The 16,372-nt window shown below is 35.4% G+C and overlaps 1 long non-coding RNA gene across 1 annotated transcript in view; it reads right to left on the bottom strand.

The window, feature by feature from the left end:
* Positions 1 to 147: 147 nt before the first annotated feature.
* The window catches only part of LOC102016648, a 32,803-nt gene continuing 16,578 nt past the window's right edge, over positions 148 to 16,372 (bottom strand). Inside the window, exons 2-3 of the long non-coding RNA XR_262414.2 lie at positions 3,635 to 3,724; positions 148 to 510 (exon numbers count right to left, since the gene is read on the bottom strand). This is a non-coding gene — a long non-coding RNA (uncharacterized LOC102016648). The remainder of the gene's footprint in view (positions 511 to 3,634; positions 3,725 to 16,372) is intronic.

The following is a 16,372-nucleotide window of genomic DNA, read 5'->3' as shown; positions in this document are numbered from 1 at the left end:
AGTTAACACCTTCATGTGTGCTTTCCCTTATTTCAGCCACCTTGAAGACCAGATGCCCCAGGCCCACTGTTACAAGCAGAAGGACATCCAACACATTCCATTCGCTTTCCGTGAGTCTGAAATAAACTTTCATTCAGGTTCCTTATCTTATTTCAACCAAATGCATCATGTATTTATTTATCTAATTACAGCTCTGTGTGCGTTGTTAGTTCTCATTATTCACGATATTCATGTCCCGCAATGCCATCCACACACACTGACTCAGTGACACTGAGCCCCTGTTCCTCAGGGAAATGTATGAATAGACTACAATATAAATTCTAAAAATAACAGGCCATCCTGACCAAGAACAAAAGCTCAGAAGTAGTAAGTGACTTATCTGAGATTTTCCAAGTGCCACATAACAGGTTTCAAAGTGAACTTCTTGAATGGCACTGCACTGCCCACACGGTCTGTCATTGGGTTGTGTTGCCACTGGAGCCCAAATCAGAAGGTAGACCATCCACTGCCCTGGAGGATTCAGCGAAAATCAGCTTTTATAGACACTGAAACCAGTGAAAAGTATTAAAATTTTCACACATAGTGCATTGCTCTACTTTGCTTTTGATTTGTTTTGTATTAAAGTCAGATGAGATGGTAATGTTGAAGCACTATAATTCAATAAAATGAAATGTGCATGTCAACATGATCTGTAAAATGATAAAAAATATATTTAATGGATTTATAAAAGCTTAAACAAAGAACAGTAGCATTATAAGGGCATAATCATGAAAATAACTCGATTCCATTACAGTATTTCTGGACACTGAGACCATTATACACTATAATAAACTCAAAAGAACTTTTTATTTCATTTTTTTCTAGTTTAGTTTTCCTGAGATCCCAGTCGTATAGACAATGATACTTTTTCTTATTAACTAATGGATCCATTTGGCATTTTATACTACTATAATCTGTCCTGGGATTGGAAAATAACTGTTGCTTTAGGATCGACAGATTTTAAGTATTCAGCAATCAGTAGTGACACTTTTAAAGCCAAAGTAATGGAAACATAGATGTCCATTTGTTGGCATCTATAACGTAACACTATATTTTCTCATGACATCCTTAAGATAACTATCAGACCAGTGACAATTTTCACAGGTCACATTGTCAAAATATCCCCCAAAAGTTTCTCAGAAGACATTATTGAGATCAATACTTCAGTTTCAAGTTGTAGTAAAAATGGTATGCTTCTTTCAAAATTACGGTGTTTGAAATGTTAACTATTTTATTATGAACTTTTTCAAATATAAAATTTGAAAGAACCTTGCTCAGCACATTCTTATATTCATCACCTAGAGTCAAGCTTACCATTTTCCTACCCTTGCTTTATCTCCCCTTTGTCTTTCTGTATTTCCATCCACTATTCTCGCTCTATGCGGGGGCATTCAAACTAGGTTGCAGATATCTAGCAGGCGCACTCCACTACTGCAAATAGCAGTATATATAGCTTTAATTAGGTTTTTCTTTTGTCTAAAACTATTTTTGGTGGCTTTGTTTTTGTTTTGAGAAAAGGTCTTGCTATGCAGTTCAAGATAGCCTTGAACTCACTTGTAGCCCTGAAACTCATAGTAATTTTCCTGCTCAGCCTTGCAAGTACTGAGACTACGGACTCAGTGCAATATCTGGCCTTCTAACATTAATAAAGGTAAAAATTACATAGAATAAAATACATGCACATTAAATGTACTTTTTGATATGTTTGAATAAACCAATGCAAAGCAAATCCCTGCCGAGACCTAGAACCCTCCCCTTAACCCAGTGGCCTCCTGTTCCTTTCCAGTGCATGTGACCCAGCGCCAGGGCAACAACTGTTGTGATGGTTTCCACTAGATTCAGTTTAATTTGTTCTACAATGTTATGTAAATGAAATCACACCTGATATATTACTTTGAGTAATTTCTTTCATTCACCAAAGTGTTTCTGAGATTCAGTCGTGTCATTAGTTACACTAATCTTTTATTACTTGTTTCTTTTAATCTGGCATTTATCCTGCTGGCCATGTTTCTTATGGAAGCTAAGTGGTGGTGGAGTCATTCTATCCTTAGGAAACAGGCTTTAGTATGCCCCACTAAATCATTATTCCAGAAACTTGAACATGTTATAAAAATTCAATTTTGTCGGGGGTGGTTTCATTCTTTCTGTCTCCTTCCTGGATAGCATGGATGCTCACATCTGGGCAGCAGTGGGTATCCTAAATGCTCTCCTTGATCTGTCTTTTCCTTTAGAAAATCGCTATGTTCAAATGGAATTCTGGCCACCTTCCCTGGCATGGTCTTGAACTGCCATCAACACAGCAGCTGAAATAAATGGTAGTCAATTAATGTCATTCCTTTTCTTAGTGAGGACTACTCTCCAAAATCCATCACTTTGGGTCATTTCCAGTGATATGGGAAAGTCTATTTTTTTCTTTTAACATGTTGTCTAAAGCAGTGTATTGATTATTTGCAAAGGATCATTCAGATAGGAAATTATTTTGCAATTATGCAAACAAAACTCAATTTAAAATTTAAGATTGCAGATGCTAGGTAATCTATTTAGATGGTTACCTTTTCAGTAGAAATCTCTGTAGATGCCTTGGGGGTAACAGTACATAATCTGTGTTACTGAGCTTTAAAATATTCACCAGTAAAATTTATCCTTAAAAATTGTTTTACACAGATTTGATGTCAAGTCCCACCCCAAACATCCAAAACCAGATTACATGGCTAAATTGCATTACATGCACAAACACAAATGAAAAAGAAAACCAGAGTGAACACTTGCAATATAATTTTCAAAATATAAAGCAGATGGTCAAAAGGCAATTGAAAAAAATGCCAAAGGTAAAGATGCCAGGAAGATAAATGAACCAGAGTAGGTTAAAACATTCATATACTAAAAACCTCAAGTCATTGTGCAAATGACAGACAATGGTAGAGCTAACATGGAAATGTTACTTGGAAGTATTTATAAAGCTAAGTCAGACAATTTTATATCCCTTCCCCATCCATTCAAATATCTAGGTACATACCTTTCTGTAAGAGAGGATACAGGCTTATGGGGTGGTGTAAGAGTTTCTAAGTACCAGGATATCAGGTACAATGTTTGTAAAACTCAGATGTCAAGATGAAAGACATCATCAGAATAAGCAAAACCCTTTACACTAAAACAGAACTTACTGTGCTTATCTCTCAGAATGTAGAAGTTAAGTGAGCTAGCACACAGGATAGGATTGTCAAGTCAGATGCACAAAAATCAAAAGACTTACCTTATGTTAAGATTTATTGGAAAAACTGGGTATTATATGCCTTCAAAAAATGCTCCAACAATGCCCTGCAATATTTGAAATATCAAGAGAATCACCTCAAGTCCTTCTCACACTTGTCCATGATGCTAAGGGTCCAGAATTGATGAGGCCAATTTGTGTTTTTCCCAGGTTTACTTACACAGAGGACCCACTCATAAATCTCTAACTTTGTACAAAGTATGTAGCTATGTAACATTCTCCGAAAAGTAATACTCTATATCCTTAGTCTTATTTACTAAAGTTGCTCTTTAGCCATAGACAACCTGCTAATGACATTTCCTATTTAGGGTTTCTTGTACTTACCAAATACCACTAGTCTGGTTACTCAGCACTTAATTTGACAAGACAGCTAGAACATGTCAACTGCTTTCTCTTCTCTTCTCCAGCAACATCCTGTCAATAAAGGGAGTCAAGTTATAAGCTTGTTGCTTTATGAGTTTTTTATTAATTAGTTGGCAAGTTGTACCTTCCACAAAACAGTCATATATTTATAATATAACTTAAATGTGAATGGGGGGGACTCTCAAGATCATTCAAAATTTGGGGAAAGTGTTGAACACAAGGCATTAAAATCAAAACAATCTAAATGAAAAACTTAAAGGGCCATTAGAAAAGATAAAGATGTAGAGAAATATTTGGAGATTTCATTTGAGAAAGAATGTAGGATGTTGTAAAGAAGAAATATTCAGAGTAAGAGAGGTATCTCTTAGAAATAAAAACATTAGGGGCTGGGGATTTAGCTCAGTGGCACAGCGCCTGCCTGGCAAGTGCAAGGTCATGAGTTCAGTTCCTGGTACAGGAAAAAAAAAGAAATAAAAACGTTATTGATTCAATTCAAAATAATAGTAGAAGAATTAGAATATAGGACATAGGAAATTCTTCTAAAGATCAGAAAAGCAAAATATTACATATAGTCTATATGACCAATATCAAAAAAATACTCACAATTTAGAATAGACAGTAATGATTAAAGAAATAAGAATTTCATCGCCAAAGAGACTACTCAAAAAATCTTAATCAGGACTTATTTTCATGAATGTTTAGAAAAACGAGAATTAGGAGGTAGAATTTAAAAGCTCCTCAGAGGATAATGATAAGCCAAATGCCAGAATTAGGACCACTGAAAGAATTCAGACCATGAATTCTGAGAAGTTAGGACCTTGGAGCAGTAACTAAAAATTTTGAGGGAAAATAATTCCTACGCACAATTCAATATCAAATCAAGTCACTGGAAATAATAATACCATTTTCAGATTCTAAACTTAAATATTTTTCTTAAGAAACTATACAACTCTATAAGAAGGAAACAACTGAAAATGTTAAGTAGTATAACTTTTGGAATCCAGAAGTTTGGTGTCCAACCATGAAAAAGATAAGAATATTCCATGATAATTGCGAGGGAAATAATGTAAAGACGAAAACGTGTAGTAAGCTGGAGAGCGGATACAATAAAGACGGGGCAGCTGGCATCTCAGGCAATGAGCAAAAGAACAGGAATTGAATGAGAAATGGTGACTGGTAAGTAGAAATATAAGAAAGCAAAAAAAAAAGAAATCAAAGCATCAAATAACTTCAGGAACAACAAAACATTGTAAAGAATAGAATGAAAGCGTAACACCTACACGTTACTATTTAGATATACAATGTCCCCCCACCGGGTCATGTGTCCAGTGGTGGGGCTTTTAGAGTCAATTAGGTCAGAGGAATTATACTCGTCATCACTGTTGAGTTCATATTTGACTGTGCTGGTAGGAGTCCAAGCCTGGTGGGAGGAGCTGGGTCACTGTGGTGTGGCCTGGAAGAGTGTGTGCTTGTCCCTGGCTCCTCCCTTCTCTCTCTGCTTCCTGGATGTCATGGAGCAAGCAGCTGTCCTCCATTATTCCCTTCCTTTTATGCCTTGGGATAAGCCAAGTATGGACCACGCCCACTGGATACTGAGCCAAATAAACCTCTCCTCTTTTATGTCACAGATGTCTGGTATTTTGCCCCTGTGGAAGGAAAGTGTTTAAGAAAATACACTATGATATTCTCTCTGGATTATTATTTACATGGTCATAAATTTTATAAAAAATAACCACAATAATGATAATATTGACCAAAACAAATTGGGATTGTGTGTGTGTGTGTGTGTGTGTGTGTGTGTGTTTTCCCTGTCTCACTGTACACTCGCATTCAAGTTTGATTTTTTAGTTTTGAGTAGTTGAGTTCTACTGTATCCTAGTTCCTTTATCAGCACTTGTGGCATCATGCATTTGCCTAGCTTCCTTAGTTAGCTGGAAGTACTTTGGAAGGCATCCTTTTCTTTATTAGCTTTGTATCCCCATAGATTTCAGATTACATTTCCCAAAATGAAATTCAATGAATACTTAAAGTTGTGCAAATGATCAAATATATTAGTGTTATCTTATTATATTTGAATTTCACTTATTTGTTCAAAACAAAAATGAAATTATATCCTGAAGCTTGAATACTCACTTTTAGATAGATGAAATTGTGCATATTTAAAAAACAACAATGACTTTAGCAATAATAAATCTCTGCATAAAACTAACATTGAAACTTTAAAAAATTAAAATTTTACACTAATACTTCTAAAAAATATTCCAATATAATATTTTGCCTTTCCTCTAAAGGGAAAAAAAATAGATTGGCTGCATAGATGGATGGGGACATGATATATAGATGATGGATGGATGGATGGATGGATAGATAGATAGATAGATATGAAATATTACAGCAAATTTGAGAAAGCTTGAAAAGATATTGCTTCTCACTTTTGTCCCATAGCTCAACATATTGCAAAATATTCTGATCTCATTCTCTCATATATACCAAGAAAATGAATTGTTTCAGTGAAGACAGTCAATGAACTGCTGAGGAAGACGTATTATTAATTTTCTTAAATGAAGCTGCTAAAGTTAATAACATCAGTCATTTCATACAAAGTAACTTCATACTTTCTCTAAGTCATTAAAATTGTATCAAGGAAGAAAAATGGAACAGAGTCAATTAATAAAACTAATACTCTTTTGAAGAAAATGCTATAAAGTGAATTATATCTGATTTACATATACAGTATCATCACAAAGGAAGTTCTGAAGCTGAGGAAAAAACTGCAGTAGAAAAAATTATGAAATCTCTCTGGAAGGAAATAGGGCAAATTGGTAAAATAACAAGCAGATTGCAGTAACAAAAAGAAGAAAAAAATTTAAATTTGAATTAAGTTGAAAAATTCAATGAATACATTTCTTTTATTCCATGTTATCTTTGAAAACTTTTGCTTTTGGAATTCAATATCAAAATAGCTATTGTAAGTACGGTTTACCTTCATGTGAAGTATAATTAAATTAATTAATTAAAAACAAATAGAAAGCAAATATTATCTGCTACAGAATGCACTTAGATTCTGCCCACTCTAACCATTTTCCAGTGTAATTTTACTGTTCTGAAATGATGACCAGTTAGTTTGGGGAACATTAATACTTTGTAAATCTATGCAAATTTGCATTTTCAATATATGTACTGAAAACTAAGAATTTTATTTTATGTATAATAATAATAAATTCCTTTAAAATCAATAGATAAGGTATACACAAAACAAATAATGTAAATCTGAAGAACAGCATATTTTTGGTAACATAATTAAACTGCTTGGTATAAAAACAGGATCTCCAACCTCTCAGTTACGCTGACAGATAATTTGCTTCCTGCATTTTGTCAGTGTTTTTACTTTAACGGCTGAGGGCAAGGTCTGTTTCCTTCTAATGTGTAAGAAGTAGCACACCAGAGACCTTTAGACTCATCTTTGCATAGGTTTCAGTTGACTCATATTTTGTTTTTCTCATCCTGAAATCATTTCTTCTTTTGCTCCAGGGTTATTTCCAACTGTTCTGCAGCTGTTGGTTCTATCCATGATAAACAATTGATTACACAGATCATAGAACAAGTTAATCAGTTGGGGACTTTGTAATGAAAAATAAAGCTCCAGCAAGTTAATATATCAGTCTTAAGTAGAGAAGGTATCTAAAACTAATTAAACACTGCCCCAGTGACAGTGATTTAAGCTGTAGTCCTAAAACCTTTACCCTAGCACTACAGTTTTTATAATAGCATGTCAGATTACAAGTCCATCTTTTGAATCAGTAGAATTAAGTACCACAAGACAAACAGTACTTTACAGAAATGACCTTGAAATCAAAGTTTGTTAGAATTACAAAATATTGTGAAATGGCTTAAATGTCTGACACAATATTTCCCTGTGTTCTGCAATAACAGACTATTGATGAATAATTTTCTTTTTTTTTTTTTTTTCCGGTACCGAGAATTGAACTCACGACCTTGCACTTGCCAGGTAGGCGCTGTGCCACTGAGCTAAATCCCCAGCCTAATGAATAATTTTCTTGAAGAGAAGTTCTAGGAAATGTCTACCTTGGTTGTGGAGGAAAGACAGTTTATACTAGTGATGCTTTCAGCGTTGTTTTATCGAGTTGAGATGATTTTTCCTAATATTGAGTGACACAGATGTTAAACTCATAGTTTCTAATATGTATCTGCTGTGACAGAGTTATTAGCTAAATGTGATATTAATGGGTCATATCTAAGACATCTGGTATGCAGCTTTAACTGTCCTGTTTAAAGTAAACAATAGACAATGCAACAAATGCTTGCATTTCCCCTGATACAACATGTAATTGAGTGAGTGATAGCTATGGCGATGAAAGTCATCTACAATCTACTGAGAAAGGGAGCTCTGAATGCCTTGATTCACAAAACAGTGACTAGAAATGAATATCCAAACAGAATACGCTATGTGGTGATTTGAGCAAGGGAGAGGCCATGTAAATTTTGGAAATTCTTTTTCTTTATATTTACTCTCACAAACAAAGAAATCTGAAGAATCCTTCATTACTTTCCAATTAGACATTATGCTAACATTTAATAGAATCATTTCCTTTTAGCATTTAGAACATAGCTGCCCACACATACAATAGAACAGTGCTCTGTCAGATCTTATGGACTCTTTTAGTATGTGATTAATAAAACCATTGTATTCTCCTATCTTTGGTTATATGTAATTCCAAAATCAGTACCTGCTGCACTTTGGGTGCCGTATATCATCACCCAAAGATGTCTGTGTTTGGAGATTGCCTTCTTATATGGCAGTGTGGGAAGTCATGGAACCTCTAAGACATGAGAACACCACAAACAGAATAGGTGAAACACTAGTTAGTTCTCACAACAGCATTATTGTGAATACCTGTGCCTGCCCCTACCCGGTCTCCTCCTCGACTTCCTGTCTTGCCGTGTGATGTCTCACTGTCATATGTGTTCCTCCATTTTATCCCACCAAGGGGTAACAAATCCAAGCAGACCCTTGCCAGAGCTTGCACCATGCTCTTCCCGTATTCAGGCTACAAAACTGTGAACTACAGTCAAAATAAAACACAACAAAAACTCTGCTTTGTAAAGCTATCCCCCTCTGAAATTTCAGTGTAGCACAGAAAAACAAACTAATGTAGGAAGATAAATATGGATCCCTTTGGGGTCAGTGCATTTCTTCTTTGCTGGCTTGGTATGTGCTTGCCTAGGTTAAGAAATTCAGAGTTTAACTTGCCTAAATTTGCAAATACTGCATGGTACCATGCTGACTTCCACTCTTAGATGTATTATTGAAAGAAGAATATTAAAAATTCTTCCAAAATACTTTTCGCTGGTCATGTCCCCGACTTACCAAAGCTAATTCTAATTGACTCAATGCTCTTTGTGCAGAGATCATATTTGAATCTTATTAAGCAAATGCTGGTTAATTGACCATTCCTTCACAGAAACCTGGGGAACAGATTATTTACTCAGAATCATTGGGATGTCAGTTAACTAAATGATATGCACATTTGGTGGCTATTAATGCCTTTGAACTATTCTTTGCAAGTTGTATGTTTTAGAGATGGAACAGCAGCTACTGTCTGTCCATATTTAAGTACCATGGATGAGGCAAATGTCATTTTCCTTATGAAAATTGCAATGGTACACACCGTAGAAGTAGTTTCCTTAAATTTCCACTATGGTAATTCTTGCATGCCTTCCTTTTCTGTGTACACTTTAACTGTTCATGCTTCCCAATAAATATATCTCACTTTCTAAGAAATTATTGTGAATTAGGTAAGTTCCCCCTGGAATTTTTATTCAAACTTACATTTAAGAAATCCCTAGCTCAATACATGAATTTGTGTTGATCCTGGATCAGAAATGTAAGCTACTCACACTACTGATGAGATGTCAGTATTGGTATGATATTTTATGGAGTATAAATTTTTAAATTTGATTATTTGTGGTTAAGTAAAACATTTAACAAGTATATTCAGAAATATTTTGTCCTAAGTTATATCTATGAAATGCTTTCTAATATATCAGTGAATATGTTAATATAGTATAGAGTTTACATACAGACATAACTGTATTGTAGGTACTATATTACATAAAGTGTCCACCTGTAGAATTATGCATACTATACTTTGTATATGTATGAACAACAGAAAAAGGAAGAGCACATACAGTGATAAAAATCAATATTGCAAAGTGTGACAAATGTGAATGAATATCTTTGCCAGAAACATAGTTTCACTGGGAAGTCTGGTTAAGCATACCTGCAATTATTTTTGCAGACACAATTAATTCTTATAATAATGACTGACTTATGTATCACTGTAGGTCTCAGTTTTATTTAATTGATGAATATACTTAGCTAGCTGTTAATTTGAATATTTGCTTACATGAGCCAGAATATTATTACAATCCAAAATTTTGAAGAGATTTGGTATTCTTTAGTAGTAAGTGCACCTTTAACCTCTGCCAAGTAGGATGCTATTAATTATAAAGTGAAGTCATGAGTAGCTTTATCAAATATTAATTGGTACTAAAGACTAAAACTGCCACAGAGGTTCACCTTCTGACTGGCACCAGAGGCTCCCATCAGAACACGCTCTGCAGCTGACACATAAAGCATGGTAAGAGTGTTCACACACACAGGCTGCTGTGGACACCTCAGCTCCGTGCTTTGAGTTTGTCCCATTCAGAAGAATCCTTTACCTCAACTTTTCCCTCATAATTATCCTCACTAAAACTCACTCGGTGAAACTACCCATTAAAACTCCTTTCCACTCACTAAAACTACTTTATCTTGGTTCCCATGTCAAAGAAGTCAGCATAAATAATAGGAAAATCATTATTTGTGCAGCTCACTTCTGATTTTCCATCAGTCAAACAAAATCATTATACAAGACTAGGTCCAAGAACCGTTAAATTAACAATAAAAAATTCCACATCATTTTCTTGCTTAGGAAACCTAAGTTGATTCAGATTTACCATAATTCTTGGCTTTGAAAAAGTGCAGTTTCCTAATGCTGGAAGATAGTGTCGCCAGCCCCACCTTCTAGGGTACATACCAGGTTTTCCATCTACTCATAATGTTCATCCTTTAGATATTTAATAAGAGCCATACATCTTACAAGTGAATTCATGTTAAAATATTTGCTGATTATCATCTTTTTTCTCTTTTTTCACAGCAAAATTAGGTGTTTCTATATACTACTACTACCGCACACACACACACACATAATTATTCACTATTGTTCTCTTATCACAGTATCCAGGATTTACTATGAAATAAGTGTGAGGATTCATAACTATTACCTGGGCTGTGGCAATCTTTTCTCTCGGCTCAGTGTTTGTGTATTATAGTAGATGACAATGATAGGAAACTGCAAAATTTGTGTTGTTTTTGTTTCTGTTATAATAAAATTTCGATTTTAATACTTTGAAGATTAGAGTCTTTATACTCCAAGTAAAAAGTCCTACCCATATCACACATCCCAAGTTATTGCTTTTCAGATTATGAGTGGTTAGCAAACCATCTGGACTTTAAAATATATTTCCTGTCTACTTATTGCCCTGTAACATTTCTCAGACAAAATTAACTTGGGGACACTGTGTGAATACCTGTATTATCACCAATTTATATCTCTGCTGTAATAAAAAATGTTAGATTTCTTATTTCAGATTGGCATGATGATCAGACACAGAAAAAAATATCTATGTAAATCACATTTCCTGACCTAAAAGATGCAGAATGTAGCCAGTGTTACATGGTTACATAGAAGAGAGGGTGACAATATCATCCAATACCAGAGATTAAAAGTTTCCAGATGTCTAGGTGCAGAAATGTAACTACAGGTCAGAAATTCAGGTGCTATCCACACTGAACTTCTGAAATCTTACCTGCTTCCCATTCAGACCAAGTTGTGCATTCATTAGGCTAAAGCAGTGATGGTGGACCGTGGATCATCTAAGGAAAACTGCCCAGAGGGAGCAAAGCAGGCCTAAGAGAGAAGCCATGGAAGCTGTAACCACCAGAAATGCCACAGGGGTGGACTCGTGCAAACCCTTTGGAGCTCACAATGTGCCACTAGTTGCTTCAGATGCCACATGTGGAATTACAGGACATAACATTAGCCCTGCTGGATTTTGGACTTGCTTTGGTCTCAATGCTCTGTGTCCCTGTTTTTGCCTTTTGGAATGGTACTGCTTATTTTGTGCCACTGAATGTTGGAAGTGTTTAACTTTTTATTTGTACAGGGGGTCACAGCTGAGAGTTTGCCTTACATCTTGGAGGAGACTTGGGACTTGATTCTTCAGCAATGCTGAAACTGTTAGGACTTTGGCAACTCTTGCAGGTGGACTAAATGCTGTGTGCATAAAGGGATGGGCATGAGTCTTTGCGGGGCCAGGGGTGGAATGTTATGGTTTATGTCTGTGTGTCCCCTCCAAAGCCTCATGCGACCATGGGCAGGCTATTAGAGTTGAATGATTGTGGGTGTGAGAGCTACACACACCCTGGGGTGGATAGTTTGCATATGTAAGGGAGAGGAAAAGGGTGCTTGAGGCGATTCCTCCCCCATTCTGACCTGGTGTGTGGTTGTTGCTTAGCTGTGTTCTGCCAGCCTGAGCTGTAGCTTTTTGCCATGTGCCACTCTGCCTTATAATCTGCCAAGTACGGACTGAAACTTCCACGAACTGTAAGCGAAATAAACCTTTCCTTCCTTAATTTTGGGCGTCAGGTATTTTGTCCCAGTAAAGAGAAAAAAAGTAACCAAGACACCTACTTATTTACTACAATGTACCACACTGAAATTAAACCTGAATGCTGAAGTTTTAGTTTAGAAAAACAACTCATACATTAACAAGTTTTGTCTTGAAAGAAAAACAAATAACACAAGTTGTCATAGGTTCACTACCACTGAGGTAAGCAGTTTCTCAACTTTATCAACATTTTAGCCTGGATCATTTTTGTTGTGGTTATGTGAGCCAGGAAGTGGATATTTTATCCCTCTCTAATGAACACTTTCTGAGGGTTTGAATCCACATCATAACTTCTTTTACTATCCATATTTTCATCAGCATCAATTTTAGGATTATTTAAGTATTTCCTATGAAGTTTAAGCCTTTTTCTATAGCTTTCCTTTTTTCTTCTAAAATTCACCACGAAAAGTGCATTCATGAAAATAGAGGGGTTTTTGTTTGTTTGTTTTCCCCTCCTATGCACCTCAAAACTTTTCCAGCACGTTGCTCCTTTGCAGAGATTCTTTCACATTTTGGGCTGCTGTTAATCTAGCTCCCCCATCTTGGTATCTAGTTTTAGCTTAGTTTATATGAGCAGAAATAAGACAATGCACCGACCTGGTGACTTAGAAACAAGATAAATGTATTTCTCACAGTTCTGGAGGTTGGAAAAGCACTGGAAAATCCAGTGTCAACTGAGACCCAATCCTTGCTCTACAAATAAGAGTCATCTCAGGATGCACTCATATACTCAGAATGAAAAAGGGAGTGCTCTGGTTTCCACTTCTAAGGACACTGCTCTCAGTTATAAGGTCTCTACCTTCATTTTCTATTCACCTCCTGAAGGATTCACCTTTGGCATCACATTGGGAATTAGCTTTCAACATACGAATTTTGGGGAGAAACAAAGAACAAGTCTGTAGCAAATCTACAGCTGGAGGATACCATATTCTTGATTTGAAAACATGTTATATGGCTACATTAATAAACATTGCTTGATTTGGCAAAATACAAACATATAGGCTACAGAAATAAAGTAGAGAACTTAGAAACTGCCTGTGCATACAAGTTCAGTTTATCTTCACAACAGTGCCAAGAATATTCAGTAGGAATAGCAGCAGAGTCTTTCAACAAATGGTGTTGAGAAGACTGGACAGAAATATGCAAAGGAATGAAACTAGATTTTTATCTTATGCACTATATAGCAACAAAATAAACACATACTAAAGATCCAAATGTATTAAACTGGAAGAAAACATAAGGCAAGGGCCTTCTGACATCATTTTGCCAATGACTGCTTAGATCTAATACCAAAAGCAAAGGGACAAAAATGAAAACAAACAGAGAGATGATAACAAAAAAAAAAGCCACTACTCTATAAAAGAAACAGTGAACACATGCAGCCAGGTATAGTGGTGCCCTCCTGGATTTGCAGCACTCAGATGTCATAAGGAAGGAGGGCTGCAAGTTCAAACCCAACCTGGGCAACTTAGCAAACTTAGGGAGACCAAAATTTAAAATATTACAAAAAGAGGTAAAGATGAAGGTAAGTTAAAGGCTTATGGTTCAGTCTCCAATATCACAAAAAACAAAGCAAGACAGAAAACATATATCTGATAGGGATTATATCAGAAACATGAAATTTCCTACAGTTCAGTAGCAAACACAGGATTTGAACAGACATTTCTCCAAAGATGATAAAGACACAGCCAAAGTTGTAAGAAAAATGCTCACTATTACTAATCATTTCAGAGATGCAAATCAAAATAATGAGATAACATCTCATACCTCTTAAAATGCTATTGTTAAAAAGAGAAAAGTATAAGAAAAAGATAACTAGTAATGCTGTTGATATTAATTAATTGGAAACTTGGTCCACTGTTAGGGGAAGTTTAAAATGGTACAGCTACTGATTGTTAGAGATTCTTCAGTGCCATTAACAGTAAAGTTAGCCATTGTCTACCAATCTCACTTGCAGACATTTATCCATGAGAATTAAAATTATGAAGCAGTATCTCTGTTTTCATGTTCATTGTGATATTTTCCAGATGTGGAAATCCCTTACACTCCATGGATAGGGGAAGAGATAAGGAGATGGATGATTAGATAGATAGATAGACAGATAGATAGACAGCTAAAGAGAAGTACTGTTTATCCATAAAAGAAAAGAAATCCTACCTTGCACTCCAACATAAATGAACTTTGGGCAATTTATGCTGTGTGAAATTAGCTAGTCAAAGAAGAACAAATACTGCATGAGTCTACCTGTCCAAGGGATCTAAAATAGGGACATAAAGGCAGAAAATACAATGGTGTTTGCTAGGGGCAGGGGTGAAGACAAAATGGGAAGTTAATGTTGAGCAAGTATAAAACTTCAGTCACACAAGTTCTAGATACCTTCTTTAAAACACTGTGCATATAGTTATCGTACTGTACTTCACTTTTAAAATTTTAGTAAGAGATAAATTTCACATTATGTTTTTATTGAAATATCCCTAAATGCATAGAGCTCCCAAGGGACTTTTGATCCCTGCAGTGCATAGCTTCTCACTGAGCGGATGAGGTAAATATTGAACTTTTCATTCTATAGTACATGAAGGGGAGGAGGTAAGAGCTCAGAGATTTGTATTAAGAAGACAGTGTTTGCTATGAGTGGAATTATTTCTATAATAAGTTTCAGTGTTTGTTTCAAGGTATCTAATGTGTATAAAGAAGTTGGATCCACTATACAGATGCAAAGAACTCAAAGGCAGAAATACATCTAAACCTAAGCCTTGAGAGGTCTTAGAAAGCTTTGCAAGTTGTTGTCACTGGTTTAGACTTATTGATAATTATTTTTCTTCTACCTCTCATGCTTTATGTCCTTTGACTCTTCTTCCAAGCTAATATTGGTCACACTACAGTATCTGAGATAAATTTACAGTGACTATCTTGTTACACTTCTTGAATATTGAAGAAACAGGATGTGATGTATATTTTTTAATTACAAAGTGTAATTGTGGTCATTTCAAACAGTGGATAGGGTCAGGAATATATGTTAACATAGTTTCCTAAAAGTTTAACTTTTTTTAAATTTTAAGTATAATTCCTAGAAATTTGAACTCGAACTTCAGGACAATAGAGATAATTTTAAACATAGAAGTATAAGGAGGAAAAATTTTTCCTTGGAAATCATTGGGACATGGATAAATAATTCTTAGGCTAAGAACTGGATCAATCATGTCACATTCATCCGGGGGCTGTCAATCTGCATTAAGGTCGCCAATATAGTTTGTTATCTTAAATGTTGATTCAGCGTTCATATGTAATCCTGATCCCAGATCAATTCTGGCAAAGCAGAATTGATTTTGGCTTTATCTTCATATAAAAGAAACATGAGATTAGTTTCAGTGGGTAATCCTACTTTTTCACAAGTTATCTTGAGTTGAAGGCAGGTGTCTGTGAAAACAATGTGAAACCTTAGCACAATCTTTTTGTTTTTGCTTTTACTAAAATCCCCTCTTAGTTTCTCTTTGGTTGTTTATAGCCCAAATGTCACATAAAGTTAAATATGAAACTTCTCAATGACTGGATCAATTCCCTCTTTTCTTAACTTCTATAAAGTTTCCACTCAGGGCTATGATACATAAATACAAATTCACATGGTAACTGAATGTAGTGTGAATGCAGTCTCAGTATCTAGTAGATCATCATTGCCTTGGGGTGTTTGGTATACCTCATGCCGATTACTATATCTGTCAACTCCAAACCACTAGAGAGAGGCCTCCAATTATTTTCTAATCATACCTTTGGGAATATATTTAATATAACTCCTCTTGAACATGTCATTATTACTTCAGACTTAAAATCAGTTTAAGGAACACAAAATGATGAAAACTATATGCTACAGTTACAATCATATGCAAACAAATCAATAAAATATGATAG

This window comes from Chinchilla lanigera, unplaced genomic scaffold, assembly GCF_000276665.1.
Source record: "Chinchilla lanigera isolate Chin_1 unplaced genomic scaffold, ChiLan1.0 scaffold00046, whole genome shotgun sequence".
Lineage (NCBI taxonomy): Eukaryota > Metazoa > Chordata > Mammalia > Rodentia > Chinchillidae > Chinchilla > Chinchilla lanigera.
This window is presented reverse-complemented; position numbering and strand designations above follow the sequence as displayed.